The 18,892-nt window shown below is 39.0% G+C and overlaps 2 long non-coding RNA genes across 3 annotated transcripts; one reads left to right on the forward strand and one right to left on the reverse strand.

Annotated features, from left to right (window-relative positions):
- The first annotated feature begins 638 nt into the window (after nt 1–638).
- On the forward strand, nt 639–17,982 carry LOC102078205 (uncharacterized). Of its 2 annotated transcripts, none has more exons than XR_003220637.1 (3): nt 639–789; nt 15,914–16,025; nt 17,532–17,982. It is a non-coding gene; the product is annotated as an uncharacterized LOC102078205 (long non-coding RNA). The 2 variants fall into 2 exon arrangements; XR_268714.3 differs by lacking the exon at nt 639–789 and adding an exon at nt 11,895–11,918.
- On the reverse strand, nt 5,304–10,295 carry LOC100695671 (uncharacterized). Its single transcript, XR_003220636.1, has 13 exons — nt 9,954–10,295; nt 9,644–9,762; nt 9,256–9,562; nt 9,098–9,189; nt 8,790–8,842; nt 7,808–7,847; nt 7,632–7,699; nt 7,412–7,498; nt 7,019–7,331; nt 6,604–6,782; nt 6,278–6,450; nt 5,894–6,108; nt 5,304–5,765 (listed from the first exon to the last, which is right to left on the reverse strand). It is a non-coding gene; the product is annotated as an uncharacterized LOC100695671 (long non-coding RNA).
- Nucleotides 17,983–18,892: the final 910 nt, after the last annotated feature.

Consider the following 18,892-nt stretch of genomic DNA (forward strand, 5'->3'; position numbering starts at 1 on the left):
AACCTGGAGGGGCATGAAAGAGACAGACTCCCTGATCTAAACCTGAGCAGTGTGCTGTTATTGGACTTCTGTGCAATAAATAAAAGTTAGCTGAAACCACACTTTTACTATAACTAATTTCATGCTCAAACATAAGAGTGTCCAAAGTGCATGTGGAACGAGTAAAACCTAGGCTGCAAGTCGACCTGAATTTACAAAACTTTGGAATACAAGGTATGTTTTTTGGTTTTTTACAGAGAGTTTTACAGATAAGAAGCTTGCCTTAAAAATTAAATGCACTGAAAAGGACACAAATGGAAGTGAGTAGAGGCAAGAGAGAGCATGTGTGAATGACAGGGAGACAGGTGCAATGGTCACTTTTAAGATTGTTTTCTGAATATTAACAAACCAGGAAATTAATGAACTGAGAACACAGCACAATAATCTTCAAGCACAAATGTTTCCCAGATATACATAATTATTTTCATGTAACTGTAGCTGTTTCACTTTTTTTTTAACAGTGATGTTTATGTAAAACTTTTGAATACTTCTTCTATCACAAGAGGACATATGTCAGCTGTTTCTAAAATGAGTACTAATTACTTTTTATGGAAAGCCCAAGTAAGAATGCTCTATCTCTTCTGTGTTAAAGGTCAAACTCCACCCCTCCTTTCAAACTCCTCTGGCAAGAAGGGACTCCTATTGTGTGCATAATATTTTTAAAGTTGAAAATATTTCCTGTCAAGATGCTTTTTGGACAAGCCAAAGCAAAGATGTGGAGCCTTCAAAACCTGCTTTTCATCCTCTGCAGTAAGTCCTTTAAATGAGTAGATAAGTAAACAGATAAAGATTAACAACAGATGTAGTTTGAATGGTACGTTTTACTTTTTTAGTATTGAGGAGCTGTATGACACTCCCGGTATTGTTCTTGGTAATGTCTTTATACAACAATAGCATTGCTAGCATGACAGCTGACATGACAACATTTAAATTATTTTGTTGTTTTCACATTATCTTTCTAGTTTCTCTGAGATGTGTGACCAGTGCAGTAGGGGTGATCCATGTGACTGGATATCTGAGAAGAGAGGTTAACATTTCCTGTTAACCTCTCTCTTGCTGATAACCGTGGTGTCATCAGCAAACTTGATGTTGAGATTGTTGTTGTGGGTCGAACTGCAGTCGTGGGTGTAGAGAGAATACAGGAGGGGGCTCAGCACGCAACCCTGTGGGAAGCCGTTGCTCAGTGTGCAAGTGGAGGAGAGATGAGGGCCGAGTCTTACAGTCTGGGGCCGGTTTGAGAGAACGTCCTTTATTATGCTTTCTCAAAGCATTTCATGATTACCGGCGTGAGGGCCACAGGGTGGTAATCATTCAGGTTGGTGATGGGAGACTTCTTCGGCACTTGGATGATTGTGATGATTTTAGACAGGATAGGATGGCTGCCTGATCCACTGAGAGGTTGAAGAGTCTGGTGAAGATGAGGGTGAGCTGGTGGGCACATGCTCTTAGTACCTTGCCAGGACCGGCCACCTTCCTGAGCTACCTTCACCTTTTTGCTTGGCCCCCCTTTGTTTTACAAGAAAAATGTTCGCCCCCCCCCCCCGCGCGCGCGCACACACACACGCACGCACGCACGCACGCACAAAGACAACCTCCAACCACACACACCCATATTTTGCTCCATTGCGGTTTATTTCACACCTCAAACATTTAGTAAACAATTAAACAAATACAAGTAATCTGCAATAAATTACAGGTAGTAAGGAAATAAACTACTAACTCCTTTACGCTAAGTCCGCACCTACACGGGTATTTTTGAAAACGCAGCTGTTTCGTCCACAGGTAAACAGCGTTTCGAATCACTGAAAACTGAGATTTTTTAAAACTCCTTTTTTGCGTTTATGTGTGGACGAGGAATACTACGGTGGCTGGGAAGTGCAAAGCGCAACAAATCAAAAAACCGCAACAAATTAACAACCCACAACAAATTAAACAAAATGCAACAAATTAAAAAACTGCAACAAATTAAAAAACTGCAACAAATTAAAAAAACGCAACAAATTAAAAATCCACAACAAATTAAAAAATGGCAACAAATTAAAAATCCGCAACAAATTAAAAAATGGCAACAAATTAAAAATCCGCAACAAATTAAAAATCCACAACAAATTAAAAAATGGCAACAAACTAAAAATCCGCAACAAATTAAAAAATGGCAACAAATTAAAAATCCGCAACAAATTAAAAATCCGCAACAAATTAAAAATCCACAACAAATTAAATTTCCGCAAGAAATGAAAAATCCACAACAAATTAAAAATCCGCAACAAATTAAAAAACCGCAACAAATTAAAAATCCGCAACAAATTAAAAATCTTTGACGGAAAGGGATTGTCTGAAATACCAGAAGTGGCACAACGATTAGGCTTACTCCATATTTGTAGCTCAGAAAAGTGATTCTGGATGTCAACAAACCTCGACAAACTCACTCCTCACACCGTTTCCTTATTACCCTGACATAGAGAAACGCAAAATGTTTTGCCCGTTTTGTGGCGTTGGCTTCAGCCTCTTCACCCCATTTTGTGCTTCCTGCGGACGGTCTCTGGAGCTTTTGCGGGACCAGGCTGAAGGGTCAGACATTCTACAGTACTGCATTAAATATTTCAACGAAGGTCACTCATATAGTGTTATCATGGACATGATGTTAAGTTTGCATGGTGTAAAGATGAGTTTAAGGAGTCTTAAAAGTAAACTCAATAATGCTGGACTTTACCAAAGAAAACATTTTCACTCCAGAACAACAATCATTAACGCAATCAGAGCGGAGCTTCAAGGACCTGGGCGATTGTTTGGGTATCGAACAATGTGGCAGGTACTTAAACAAAAGCATCATCTGAAAGTGAAGAGGGATGATGTGATGAAAATACTCCGGGAGCTTAATCCTCATGGATGCCAAATGAGAACACGCAGAAGATTCATTAGGAGAACCTATCATTCGCTGGGACCCAACTACATGTGGCATGCTGATGGTTATGACAAGCTCAAACCATTCGGTTTGGCCATTTCAGGGTGCATTGATGGATTTTCACGCAAGGTTTTGTGGCTAGAATGTGGACCAACCAATAATAATCCAGTGGTCATAGCTTACTATTACTTGTCATGTGTTGGGAGCCTTGGTGTTGTACCGATGAGACTGAGAACTGACTGTGGGACAGAAAACGGCATTATGGCTGCAGTTCAGTGCGCACTACGTCACCATCATGATGACCACTTCAGTGGAGAGTCCAGTCACGTTTGGTTCATCAACGAATAACCAGCGAATTGAGTCCTGGTGGTCCATATATCGAAAAGGAAGGTAAATATAACATTTAATTTTGCCTGATATTTAAAGGTGTAACAAATTTTGAATGTTGTGCAAAAGTTGGTTTATTGTCAGTCTGCCCCAGGGCAGCTGTGGCTACAACTGTAGCTGCCTCCATCAGTGTGTGAATGTGAGAGTGAATGAATAGTGGAATTGTAAAGCGCTTTGAGGGCCTCGAAAAGCGCTATATAAATGCAATCTATTATTATTATTATTATTTCAGTAATTCAACTTAAAAATTAAAACCGATATTAAATACTTATTATATGCCACACTAGACATTTTTAGCCCATTTAGTAATTATGATGGTTATGAATTGGAACTTAAGGAAAACCCAACTTCAAAACCAGAATACTGTAAAAAGGTTAAATATTTTAGACTTAAAGTGCTACTCTACTATGAGCTAATTAATTAAAATCATCCGCAAAGGTTTCCTGAGCCTCTAAATGGTCTTTCTAATTCAGGAGGACTCACAGGATGGGCATGACTGCTGTTCTGACAGCTGTGGGAAAAAAAAACCCACAATTGACCCCCTCCATAAAGAACACCTTAAAATAAGTTGGATGTTCCCTGAGACTCTCAAAGCACATTAATAGAAAGTTTTGTCTAATGTAAGTGTGGATGAAAGGGGTGTCACATAGTGTAGTGGCTAAGACCTCAAGGCTGCTACTGAAGCATCCTGGTCTTCCATAACACCTCAACAGATCCACAGACTGATAGCATCCATGCCACACTGCATGGAGGCAGTAATTTATGCAAAAAGGACCCAAACAAATAGAATATACAAATTGTTAGAGACTTTGAATTTGGCTTTTTTACAAGTTCTACGTCTTAATCATTAACATTATAACAAGTACTTGAAATACCTCACTTTGTATGTAATGAGTCAATATCGCTAATTTCACATGTAATTTACAGTTCTTTAATAAGTAATTCAAAGTGCCATGCGTGTTGTGAAACGATGCCATGTAAACAAACTAAACTATTTCTAAACAATTTTTTTTTTTAAAATTTCTGTAGGGCTCCGTTTTCGTTGGAGCTGTTTGCGGATCTTCGAGACGCTGGACACTTCAACGGAAGTCACGAGCATCAGTGCCTTTTGAGATTTTGCTTCACTGACATTGTTCAGAAGGATCTTGATGAATGTGTGAAGCTGTGGAACACTCATCGGATTCGTCCCTCAAGAACAGCTTCATGTCCAGGAGGTGTGCCAAATGAACTGTACTACCTACCCCACAGGTAATGGATAATAATGATCAAATAATTACTTTATGTGTAAACCTATATTAATGCAATTGTCTTCCATTGACCACAGATACAGCTCCAGGGACTGTGGATTCCTGATTCAACAATCTGAACTAGATGCTTTTCCCGAGTCTAGGCTGTCAGTAGTTGTATGTGGGGACTCAAACATACAGGAGTATCTGAATTTTGTAATGGAGCAAAATCATTTTCAAAAGCCAGTTTGCTGGGAGTCTGCCACTGAACTTTACATGAAGTTATTAGAAATTGCACATTTCTAAAAAAAAAACAAAAAACAAACTGGCTTTTTGTTGTGTTTACCAAAACCTATAGCATATGCTGTATTTTTGGACTAGGCTACATGAGTTGGCTGAAGATGCCAAAAATTTAAGTTTGTTTTTGTAAAAGCTCATTCCTACCACAACGTCTTGCTAATTCTGGTCCTTGTTTAGCTGATGGAAGTTAAGATACTGTCCTGAACATTTAGATAAATAATAAATCAAATCAAAATCAAATCTTGCACTGTATTGTGTATTTATTACAACTTTTAAGAGTAGAACACAGTACATCTTTAAACGCCTTTACTTTTAGTAGCACTGTCAAACCTTTGAACAAGTCAAGTCAAGCAATTGTATTTTAAATCTTGTTTGAACAGATGTACCTACATTTTATAATATAAAAACCATGCTCAAATACATAACTGATTTCTGGATAAGTCCTGTAGCAAAAAACCTACAGAATTTACAATGTAATGCCAAGAAGAAGCAGCTGTAAGTGACTGGGTTATCTAATAAAACTACAATAAACCTGGTAAACTATAATGGATTTGTGCTGTACCACTAGCATGTCCCATCTTATCCTATTCATAACATCTTTAAAAAAAAATCTTGACTTAAAAACTTGAGAAACAACTCAAACAGCAGGTTTGAACTGCAAGGCCAGACATCCTAGAAACATCCAAATCCTGGGGAGTTTTGAATTCCAAAATCCATGTTGGATTTAAACACGGAATATGAGGTTATCATTGGTAGTTTCAATAAGATTAAGCATGTATTTGCCATCGGGAATAAAGAGTCATCCAGGAACTGTAGGCTTGGTAGTGGATCTAATCCAGAAGGGGGCAATGATGTTAGCCCAGTTGCAAACATCAGAACATCGCCCACCGACACAGCAGTTTGTGATTCTGCAAAAAATAGAAGAAAAAAAAAATTATACATATATATATATATATATATATATATATATATATATACATAAAAAAATTCAACACATTGTCTTGTAATGAGTACTAAAAGAAATACTGGTATAAACCTTCACAGTCAAGCAGATAGTCTGACCAGTAGCCCACAGTTTGACTCTCCAGATGTCTCCTGTTACTTCCAGATTGGCTGAAGTCAGGTTTGAAAAGTCTCTCAAGTTCAAGAGCTGTGAGTTTCTTTTCCATGTGACACAGGACCGGAGAAAGCAAAGTAGGGTGTTGCTGGAGTGCACTCAGGAAATTAAGTGCTGAAAGACCCCCTTTAAATCTAAAGAATGAGGAGAACTTTGTGTCATTTCTCAGTTCACAGTACATGCACAAACTATGGACAAACTTTGAACTTTGGAAACCTAGGAGAATGTAAAACATTTCAGTCAGATATTATGCACAACACCGTCATAACAATAATTCTATAGTCTCCTCTATTATAGTCTCACCTGTCAATTACAGATGAGTTTCGAGCAATTATATACCACCGGAGATAGTCAGACACAATGTCTTTCTTTTCCTCAACTGTGGAAACGTGCCTTAGACAATCAGCCACCTGTAGCATAGTACTGTGTTTTATGACACAGTCACGCAGGACATCCACTGAACCAGCACTGTCGATCTGAAAAACCCATAAAAATGTACATAACAATGTAAGCTTACGTGTCTGCTTTTCATTCCTGTTTTTTCCCTACACAAAGAAAGAATATTTTAATCTCATACAGATGAAGAAGCTATAGTTCTATCCTGCATTCAAATCCTGCGCTGTCCTCGCCTCTTGTAAAGCTTTCCCTATGTCTCCATCTGTGACTGAGGCAACTGTTGCTTTTACTGAAGTCTGGCCTGCAAGATAATGTACCAGCTCTTCTGACAGGAAATGGGGCCCTGGATCACCATGCACAACTGACACAGCTATCATCTTTCCTGCTAGGTAGTATTCATCCTCCCTTACAGCTGTGAATGAATACAGTAAATGATAAAGTCTCTCACACACACACACCTCTCTATCGATTGATCAGATCCGATCAATGTCAGATCGATCAATCAGATAGACAGACAGGCTAATGCTGTGTTGAAATAATCCAAAAAATTATTATGAGTAGCTTCTGATAATAATTAAAAACAAATTGATTTACAAGTCCAAAAAAAGTCTTTAAATTAAGTTTATCAAACGTCTGACCATTGCATACCCTTTGCATTGTAGACGAGGAATCGATGTCCTTCTGGTGCATCAAAAATGGGACAATCTTTCATGTGTTTCATTAGCAGACTCAAAAACTCTCGTTTTGGGCCACCTGCATCAAGTCCTTCTTCTAGAATGCCAGCATCATCGGTAAATTAACCAGCATGTCATTGGTTTCAGAGTATGACAACCGCCTGAAACCCCTGACTGCTCCATCCCAGACATTTGCTCTTGAGATGTTGAATCTGCTGACACTTCCATGATGAATGGCACTGGATAAGTTTGCAATGATGTCAGGTAGAGTAATGTTAACGTCTTCCCTGTAATCACAAAAATGAAAGACAGAATGCAAGACTGTACAATTTAGCATTGTTATTTGAAGTAGTATTTGATATTTTACAGTGCTTTGTAATCAATCGGTGAAGCAACTTCAACCAGCTCTTCGTCCTCGTCCTCAATGCAGGGGGCACACAGGTCTGCATATTTACTGTTGAGAAATTATAATTCCAACATTAGAATAACTTCTATTCACCCTTTAACTACCTTTACCCATTTCACAAACCCAAACGTGTACTGTAGTTACAGGTTTAAAATTACGTATAAGACACAATTTTATTTACCTATAGGGACTCCTGACTGGATTTGTTTCGTTTTGGTGACCAAGATCCTCTGTATCAGATATTACAATCTGAAAAACAACAACAACAAAAATTGCATACTGTACATAAACATACATATCATTGTATTATTCCAACAATAGCAAAAACCCTCATGCTGACATAAATTGCACAAATACCGGAAATGGCTGTATGGTAGATGAAGGTCCTGGAGCATGTCTGAAACAGAATAAAGTATTGGAATTAAAATGTCCAGATAAGTAGCTCATACAGTTTAATATTATTTATGATACCAACATTATAAAAAGGCTATGAAACCAATAAATATTTATATTAGGGCGGGGCAATAAAATAACAACAATATGTATTGCAGTATACTTTTTTCTCAATGGAAATATGAGACTATTGCAATAGAGCTATCCATCCATCCATCCATTTTATATGCTGCTTATTCCTTTAATCCCTGTTTTTTTAAATTGACATAAGAATAGTCAATCCTTATCAAGTAGCGCAGCAACCAATTGCTCTGGGAACAGCGTCATGTCCAGTTAGGGTGACTTGTTACCTGCAGCACAGTGAAGTAGCAGCGCCACACGTGGAGATGTTTGGGCACCATTTACATCTAAACTAACCATTAAAATAAATATACAAGGAGAGATTAGGAGAATTTGCTTTTATTTCTTAGCTTATTCATTTGATATTGACAAATATTTTGTCAATTTTATGTCTGCTCTCCTGTAAAACTTACTGTAAACTAAGATTTATTTTTAGAATCATTCTTTTTTATTTTTAAATGTAATTGACCAAGCAATTGAGTGATCTGGTGTTTGTTGTCTTTTGAAACTGGAAATCTTTATCCCTGACTTTTTATCTAGTTTTTAACACGTACCTTTTTTTAGTTATCTGAAACGGATGTAATATGTTAATACATCTGTCTATCTGAACTTATGACAGGAAATAAATATTTAAATCAAAACAAGCTTCTGAGGATTTTACATCTTACTTATGAGCAACGGCACATTTAATATGTACAAATCTGGCGGTTTATATCATGATTTATATCAATATTCCCTGAAATAAAACAAAGAAATATTGTGACATGAGAAAATACTGTATTGCCCAACTCTAATATATAGCAGAACAAGCTCTGAAATAACTTACTCCGTCTCTGCATGTTTACCATTAGGGGTACTCTGGTCTTGTGGTTTGAAAACCTAAGATGAAAAATATGCACTTTTCAAAGCTTTCACCAACTTAGTATCGCATTTAGATAGTCCATTAATACTTAAAATTGTTTTTCTTAAAGAACATACAATCACACAATGAAAATAATCGACCCATGGATGTTACAGAATTATGATCATTATAGAGAAAAAAAAATAAGAGCACTCAGAGGACATGCACCTCTGCCAGGGCCAGTCACAGGCCTCTGGCATGGTGGAGGGGGGGGGGGGGGGGAGAGTACACACCAATGTGTCTGCCTGGTTGAACTCAGCTGTGCTTCTTGATGTAATCACAATCTCAGGGTCTGAGTCTGAGGTACCATCCTCTGCAATCAAAGCTGAGAAAATAAATACATTACTAGCTGTTGTATATGTAAACACATTAAAATATAAAATTAACAAACCTTGTTTGAAGTGGCTCTCTGGACAAATGAAAAGAGAAATCCTGTTGTAGTTCTTTCCTATTTCCACTTTGTAGTCTGCCAATCGGAATGGCCTTTCTGTCCCAGGCACATTTATCACCTCTGTGCAGTCGGGATACAAAAGGACATATGGTCCCTCCACCAAGTCCCTGTGGAATGTTCTCATTTTTTCTACAGCCTGCTTCAGGAGGTCAGGAGCTGTAATTTCGGGGCTAATAAATAAGGGCAGTGTTTTCCCTCTTAGCGGTTTTAAGTCCGTTTGTTGTGACACCATTATTCCTATATTGATCTAGAAACAAATAATAAAAGCAAGATCACTTTAAGAATAATTGCCAAATCCACATTTATAAATTTACCTGTGATGACTTACCTTGACAGGTTTACTCTGTTGCTTGAGTTTTAATTTTGCTCCACAGCTGAAGGCCTGGCGCTCTTTGGATTTTGATTTTCTGTACTCCATGAACTGCTTGTATGACGGACATGTTTGTTCTGGTTGAATGAAAAACGTTTAACGTCAAAACGGGATTATAAGCACTCTCCATTACTAAACGTAGACGAGAATACAGTATAAGCAAACATAAAAAGAAACCGGAGCCAAAATGGTAAATAAACGTGCTATTTAACTGAAATAGCATAGACTGTCTGAAGAGAACAAAAAGTGACCAATATATCAAAATTACTTTGTTCAGAATTTTCTGTTTGTTTTGATGTCCCTGGGGAGTCTGATCCTTCAGCCTGGTCTGTGTCCCGCAAAAGCTCCAGAGACCGTCCGCAGGAAGCACAAAATGGGGTGAAGAGGCTGAAGCCAACGCCGCAAAACGGGCAAAACATTTTGCGTTTCTCCATGTCAGGGTAATAAGGAAACGGTGTGAGGAGTGAGTTTGTCGAGGTTTGTTGACATCCAGAATCACTTTTCTGAGCTACAAATATGGAGTAAGCCTAATCGTTGTGCCACTTCCGGTATTTCAGACAATCCCTTTCCGTCAATGATTTTTAATTTGTTGCCATTTTTTAATTTGTTGCGGTTTTTTAATTTGTTGCCATTTTTTAATTTGTTGTGGATTTTTAATTTGTTGCGGTTTTTTAATTTGTTGCCATTTTTTAATTTGTTGTGGATTTTTAATTTGTTGCAGTTTTTTAATTTGTTGCGGTTTTTTAATTTGTTGCGGATTTTTAATTTGTTGTGGTTTTTTAATTTGTTGTGGGTTGTTAATTTGTTGTGGTTTTTTAATTTGTTGTGGGTTGTTAATTTGTTGTGGATTTTTAATTTGTTGCGGTTTTTTAATTTGTTGTGGATTTTTAATTTGTTGCGGTTTTTTAATTTGTTGCGGTTTTTTAATTTGTTGTGGGTTGTTAATTTGTTGCGGTTTTTTAATTTGTTGTGGGTTGTTAATTTGTTGTGGTTTTTTAATTTGTTGCGGGTTGTTAATTTGTTGCGGTTTTTTAATTTGTTGCGGTTTTTTAATTTGTTGTGGATTTTTAATTTGTTGCGGTTTTTTAATTTGTTGCGTTTTTTTAATTTGTTGTGGATTTTTAATTTGTTGCGGTTTTTTAATTTGTTGCAGTTTTTTGATTTGTTGCGCTTTGCACTTCCCAGCCACCGTAGTGATTTGAACCAGGGGAACAAATCGTGGCAGGATCAGCCTGATATTATTTGTATCCCACTGTAACTTTACTGTATAAAGAGCTAACATTTCCAAAATGTCAGGAGTAGTTAGTCATTAAAACAAGTGTTTGTGAACTAAAAATCAAGAATGTGGGATACTGTTTGTCCGTCATTTGAAGAGCCCAGCGCGTGCTCCAGATGAAGGGAAAAACAATTCTGCAGTGGAGACCTACCTCGGCACTTGTGCAGGTGAAGCCAAAGGGAAGATATGCTTCACCATATTTTCTAGTATTTGTCTTAGAATGAAGTTGATTTGGAAACATATTCAGCTATGCTTCATCTCCTGCTTTGCGTTTGTGTGGGCGCCCCGTGCTAGCAGTGTCCAAGCGTTGTTTTGTTGTTTTTTTCCCTTTTCATACCGCCCCCCCCCGCAATGGCTCTGCCCCACACTTTGGGAAGGTCTGCGTTACAGTGAGTGGAGCGGTGCAGGAACCAGGTGAGGATGAGGATGGGAGCAGGGCTGAAGCAGATGAATGCTGCTGTTGTGGTGGTACAAAGCGGGCGAAGAAGCTGTTTATTTCCTCTGCCAGCTGCACACTCAGGTTTTCTGTTTTCACAGTGCTGCCTCTGTGGTTTATGATGTCTTGCATTCCCTGCCACACCTCCCGTGTGGACAGATGTGACTCGATGTTTCTTTTGTGGTCTGGTCTGTAGGCTGGGGAGAGCAGGAGGGAGAGGTGGTCGGACTGAGGGGAGGGGTGTGGCTCTATATGCATGCTTGATGTTGGAGTAAACATGGTCTAGAGCAGGGGTGTCCAAACTAAGGTCCATTTTTAATTGGCCCGCAAGTAATTTTATAAATAGAATAGAATATGGCCCGCACTTCAACTTTTGCTTGAGTGTATTGCACTTCTTAGTTTTAACACCAGGGGGAGCTGCTGTTGATCAAGGCAGTTGCTCCACCAAAAAGGACAATCACACAAGAAATTTACCCCCAAGTTACTAAACATGGCAGAACCAAAGAAGCGAAAGGTAGAAAGTGAGTGCAGAAAATTTCAGACACGGTGGGAAAGTGAATATTTCTTCAAAGAATTCAAGGGGAAATGTATCTGTTTGATCTGCACTGAAACTGTGGCAATTATGAAAGAGTATAATGTACGATGTACAATGTACGGTTATATACCTAATTTCTAGTAAGTGGCCCAGCCCCTCCTATATTTTTATGTATGTGGCCCTCAGTGAAAAAAGTTTGGACACCCCTGGTCTAGAGTGTTTTCTCCTCTAGTGCAGTGTTGCCAACTTAGCGAGTTTGTCGCTATATTTAGCGAGTTTTCAGACTCCCTTAGTGACTTTTTTCCTAAAAAGCTACTTTTTCTGGTGTTATTGGAGACTTATTTATGATGATTTTTTGACGTGAAAATGCGTATCGCTCTTACTCTCAACAAGCGCTCACAGGCGGAGGATAGTCCTCCCCCAGCTGCTATCAGGGCAGAAGACGTTCACATCTATGCGTCCAAACTGCAAATGAATCGCGCATGAGCGAAGCCGCTGCTCCCGCACTGACTGTAACGCAGTCAGTTCTTATTTTACTGTTATGCTGTTTTGTGGATCACAAGGTTTAAAACTACTTATAAACACACACTCTCACACACAAAGTAACTCCACCAGAGCGCCAATTTCAGGTCACTTTTGCCGGTACAAGCCCGGATAAAGGAGCAGGGTTGGAATTAGTGATGGGTCCAGCAACACTGACGCACCGGCGCATGTATCAAGCTCACCTAGCGATGCCTGTATCGGTGCGTGCGTCGCTTTAAGAAAAAGTCACGTGATCGATACAGCTGCTGTATCGCTCATTACCGACGCGCCAAGCTGTGTTTAAAAGGTACCGCATCCGCATCTGTCAACGGAATGAGTCGCCACCAAAAACCCCCCACTAATTGACTCTCGCAAAGATAAATAAAAATACACATCTTTCCATAACAAAATGGAAATGTTTCTGCTGTGTGGGATCATTTTGATCTTTTAACTGCAAATAGTTTGTCTGTCTTTGTTTCAGTGTAATCTATCAGAATAGGAAAAACAGCAATGTGACTTGCAGTGTAAATTATTTATTTCATTTTATGCAGGATAAATGTCGCATCTGTTCTGCGAAGCTTTCTTACAAACAAAAGCACCTCCTCAGTGTTACAGAGGCATTACAGAGCCAAACATGAAAATGAGGAGACACTGAGAATGAACACAGGTAGGCCTATATTGACACTGAACTGCTTTATCAACACTTTTTTTTTATTAATATGTGTTTTATTATTTTGAAATCAAGCATCTAGGAAGACTGTTCTGGACCAGGCAGTCCTGAAGTTTATTATAAAGGACTGCCAACCCCTTAGTATTGTGGAGAGTGTTGGAGAGAAACATTCCAAGATTAGAGGATCCTTTAAGGTACTGGGGGATGAGGAAGACATCTTATCAGAACCTTTTCCACCTGACTTTACAGTTTTTGTGTACCCCATCTTCATCTGTGCCTGTGAGTTTTCCAAAGCTGGGGAAATGGTGTGAAAAAACCTCGCAATAGACTGAATGCAAAAACATTGGATAAACTTATTTTTCTGAACAGAAATTTATAATAAACTCTGAATCAATTACATTTAAATGGGTAATATTATATTCACAATACTTTCATTTAAATTTTTACTTTATGTCATTCACAATATATTTTAAAGATGTCTACAATATTTGCAATGTAAAACATATAAAATGATTCCATGGAAAGTACAATACCTTACAGTGTATACACGTATGACTATGTCATTGAATCAGTGTCTGTTGTGAGTCTCAAGTAAGTTCCCTGCAATGATATTTAAGGTCCAGCAGGTGTCAGTATGGAGCAAAACAGCAACACTGTGTCGACACAGTATTGATACAGTTTGGGGAATGTGCTGAAACGCTTCACGAGGCCTCATCTACCCATCACTAGTTGGAATTGTGACATTAAAAAACAATAATTGCTAAAAGAAATGTAATTTGTAGTTCTAAATAAATTCTAAATGCATTTAGAACGTTTTATACTGACTTTATGTCTCTTCCATGATATTATTTCTCTCTCCAACAACGTAGGTAGGTTACAATTACATTAGCCTGACCAATTATGCAAATTAGGCGATGACATCATTTAGCGACTTTTAGGACAACCAATAGCGATTTTCCTTACTGAGAAGTTGGCAACACTGCTCTGGTGGGACATTTGACATGCTGATCGTTGATGGTGTTCAGCAGGATAGAGAGCGCCGTGTTTACGTTGGCATCGGGTAGATGCCACAGCCGTGATGATCACTATTGTTAGCTCTCTCGGTAGAAAAAAAGGCTGGCATCTTACTGACATGTACCAGAGGTTCAGGGAGCAGTGACTGTTTGTAACTGTCCCATTGTTGCACCAGCTTTCATGCACGTAAATACAGAGCCCCGTAGTGAGGAGGTAAAATTATTAACAAGATGATCGACCTCTGTTGGAGTAGCGTTCAGGTAGCTGCTCTGCTCTGTGTTGAAGATGATAACAGTGGGCAGATTATATTCTCAATTTTAGTTACAGCGCTTTCAGAAAGACATCTACTGTGATAAAGTTTACTCTACACTGAAATGTAAATAGTTATTGTAAATGTAAATGTTATTAGGAAATGATCAGACAGCAGAGGGTTTTCAGGAAACACTGTTAAATGTTCAGTTTCTATGCCATATGTTAAAACAAGATCTAGAGTGTGATTAAAGTGGTGGGTGGGTTCTTTTTCATTTTGAGAGAAGCCAATTGAGTCTAATAACAGATTAAATGCTGTGTTGAGGCTGTCATTTTTAGCATCTACATGGATGTTAAAATCACCCACAATAATTATTTTTATCTGAGCTGAGAACTAAATCAGATAAAAAGTCTGAAAAATCAGACAGAAACTCTGTGTAAGGCCCAGGTAGACTGCTGATGCCAGCAATCAAGATTTAGGTGCCGTGTTAGCTCAGGTGCAGGATGGCAAGGAACGGGTGATTGCATATTCCAGCAGGAGCCTACATCCCACCAAGCAAAACGAGAAAAACTATAGTTCCTTCAAACTGGAACTTTTAGCCCTAAAATGGGCAATTACTGAGAAGTTCAAGGACTACTTGACAGGTGCCAAGTTTGTCATGTAAACTGACAACAGTCCCATTGCCCACTTACAGAACGCTAGACTGGGGGCAACAGAGCAGCGTTGGGTGGCACAGCTGGCATCCTTTGACTTCGAGGTTAAGTACACGACTGGAAAAGAGAATGCTAATGCTGATGCTGCCTCTAGGTTCTCAACAGACTGTCAAACAGCCAACATAAACACCACGAGTGCTCCACCAAGTGATCCACAGGAGCTGTTGCCTCAGATAAATGACTGGAAGGAGGCGCAAGGAAAGGACATAGATCTGCGAATCCTGAGGGAGTACATGCAACAGGGAACCCTCCCTGATGCACCAGTGAGGAAATCCCTGCCTAGCTCAGTACAGAAGTTATTACATCAATGGAAAAGGCTGCAGTTCTGGGAGGGTACGGTGTGCAGAGAGGGAAGGGACCTGTTGTGGAAGCTTTCCACTTAAATAAAGCCTGCAGATGAGCGGTGAGCGGTAGCTAACATTCTTTAATCAAAACACACAGAACAGAAAACCAAGTTTGTGGAGAGCCTGCATGACCACGGGGCAGGGTCAGCAGAGTCTCACTGAGCCTAGCATGGCTCTCAGTTAAATACCTTCTTCAGGAACAAAAGGCAGTACACAGCTGTTTCACACCTTAAGGTTCACACTCCCTTGCTACCTCCCAGAGTCCTCGAAGAGACAAAAGACTCTTCCTCTGGAGTGGTCTGCTTCCCCCCACCTTCCTTCTTACAGTATGGGTGTCAGACATGTTAAAATCCAGTGGCACCAAGGCATTATACAATAAAATAATGTGATTAGTACATAAGTAAAAGAAATTCCTATACAGACCCTAACACTAATGAAAATTCAACCTTCAAATCCTATGTCCTGCAGAAAGACACAGTGAGGTGTGGAAGAAGAATCATGAGGCAGCGGCCCATGCAGGGATAGAAAAGACACTGTCCAAGATACGTCACTTCTTTATTGGCCCAGCATGGAAGATGAGGTGGGTAAATTCCAGCTAGGTTGCGCTGCCTGTAGCCTGTGAGATAGAGATAGGCCCCTTTGCATCCCATTATGGTTTTGTATCCCCTTGAGGTTGTGGCCCTGGACTTTCTTACATTGGGGCAGTGTTGGGGAGTAACGGAATACATGTACCACCATTACATATTTAAAATGCAAAATATGAGTAACTGTAATGCGTTGCTGTTACCGTTAAAAAAGGTGGTATTCAGAATACAGTTACTTTGTTGAAATAAATGGATTACACGGCGGTATTTTCCTGTTTCATATGTTAGGCTGTCCCATCTCTATTTTTGGTAATTCCACGCCATTGAAAACCCAAACAAAATGTGCATTAAGAGGCCTGCGTCTCAATCTCGCATAATGACGTGAAGAAATATTTTAAAAAATTATTCACAAAAATTATTTAATATGAAGGCAATAGGCAGAGTGTTACAGGTATAGCCCTAAAGAATGTATCGTCATGGGCAGTGTAGTCTGTGCTGCAGGGAGAACGGACTGCCATACCCGTTATGTGTCTGTGAGCACGAGGGAGGGAGAAAAAGGAGAGTGGAAAAGTACAACCACCGACCAGAAATGGGAGATGGAAGCTGTTGAGTCTGTCTGGCACAGACCCACCGCTGGAATGAGACAATTCTACTACAACAGCAAAAAGCATTGGACACCAAGCAGAGCTCTTTGTTTGATCTCGTGCACGAGGGAGAGAACTGTGACGAGCGACGTTCCTTCCGCTCGAATCCCAGTTGCTCTCGTCTGCTCCCTCGTAACACTGTTCTTTATTGAGGTTATATGAATATGCATAAGTTTATTATCATATGACATCTTACACAGGAATACATGTGAACAAAGAGTACCTTGTCTGTGTGTGTGTGTGTGTGTTTTTATTTTGTACTCAAAGTAAAAAAAATAAAAAGTTGCTCTTTAGAGGACGTTTCTACCAGCTATTTTTGTACAAACCTTGATGAACTTTGTGCTGTATTAAAATAATAAAGACAGTAAAACCTTATTGCATGAATAAAATATGAGGTTTCAAGGGAATTTAAGGTAAAGGAAGTAAATGTTCCATTGGTGACCCTTCCAGTAAATCCGCCCAAAATTAAGGCAATGAACCTTTTTAATTGTGACATTAACTGCAAATTAATGGATTTTATAGTCGTGCTATGATGTGTGGGAGTCATACAGTTTTAGAACTTGTAGCTACTTTAACTCAGCTTCTGTTGTTCGGTCAATATCTGTTTTACTTTGATAGTCCCTGTCCTGTGTGTAGTGTGTCTGGCTTTGCTCCCCCTTGTCTCATCATACCTGATTTGACCCAGCTGTGTTTCCCTCCTGTCTCAGTCATATGCATTTAAAACATTTTTATTATATTTCTTGTAATAAAAGTAGTCACTGCATATATTATTTGAGCCTATGTATACTCATATACTGCATCCAGGGTCTGCAGCATATGTGGTTCTCTAGTCTCTAATTATCTTTGTTGATTCTTTAGATTTATGGAAATCAAGAATTTGTGGTGACCTTCAAACAGCAAAGCGCCTTGAACCACTTTGATGATCCAGGCGGAGATGAACCAGATTAAGAAAACATTACAACTGAAGAATTCTACTGCAATGAAAATTACCATAAAGCTCACAGAAGATAATTGTATGCAGATCCTGTTTGATTCATCCTTAACACGAAGTGCTCAACAATGTACTGCTGTTGCTCAACATTGTCACTGTGATCCATACTTCATTATTGTCATGAAAAACATCCTGTGAATATTTATAGATTAAATTCATACACTTTTACACTAGGTTGGCTTTCATTTTTATTTCTTAGGATCTTAGGATCTGCACTGTTTTGTCAACTTATGTAAACCTGCACTACATTTTTTTGACACATAGTTACTAGATGCTTTCTCGAGCAAGATTTTACAGATAAAAGCAAACGGACTGTGCCAGTCAGAGGGAACATGTTTTGCAGGTGGTTTTTACTGCTTATCCTTAAAGTATAATGTACTGATAAAACTTGTGTATTTTATCTAAAATAGTGAATAGAAATGTCAGGGGAAAATTTCCCAAATAGAAGGCTGCCAAAGTAAAACAGAGACACAGTGAGACAATATAATCAATTACATGTACATGGGTGAACGTGTCGAGAGACAGTCACACAGTACTCTTCTTTATTGCAGGTTATATAGGCATGTAGGTTACACAGCAGACGGAGGCAGTCTCCGCCTGTTCTCAGAATATAGATTGCTTAACTGACAAATGCATATCTTACTAAACATTCTGTCCGTACTATACTAAACGTCTGCTTAAGTGGCATTTTCCGTTGCTCTTTGCACAGGAACTTGTCTTCACAGGCATATGATAAGCATAGGCAAGGTTTCATGTTTTATCAGGGTGAATCATCATTCAGAGTTTACACAGTTACAAGCAAAGCATATTTGAATAATAAACAAAATCTTTTCACATTTCCCTCCTGTTGTTTAACTTTCACACTAGTTAAAACACCATTGGTTTATTATCTGTGCATGATTTCTTGCAGCGCATTTTTAATCAGCACGTCATACATTGGTGTATCACAGCATTTCAGTGTCAGGGGGATTTATCACCATCTTCGTCCATGGGCAGTGTCAGGTATGCCTGCACATGGACTGCAACAACTTTATTAATCATTGATTGTGCACATGGCAAAATACAAGAAGTAAAACAACATAGTAGGAGTAGAAGAACTCCTACAAAAACCAGTCCTTTTATTAAAAGAGATTTCCAGGAACCACTCAACAGCCAGGTAAGCCAATCTTCAGTGTTCGTGACATAGTCCTGTTGCTGAGCGTCCCTGAGTTGTTTCAGCGTGCGTAAG

This window comes from Oreochromis niloticus, linkage group LG6 (genome assembly GCF_001858045.2).
Source record: "Oreochromis niloticus isolate F11D_XX linkage group LG6, O_niloticus_UMD_NMBU, whole genome shotgun sequence".
NCBI classification, from domain to species: domain Eukaryota; kingdom Metazoa; phylum Chordata; class Actinopteri; order Cichliformes; family Cichlidae; genus Oreochromis; species Oreochromis niloticus.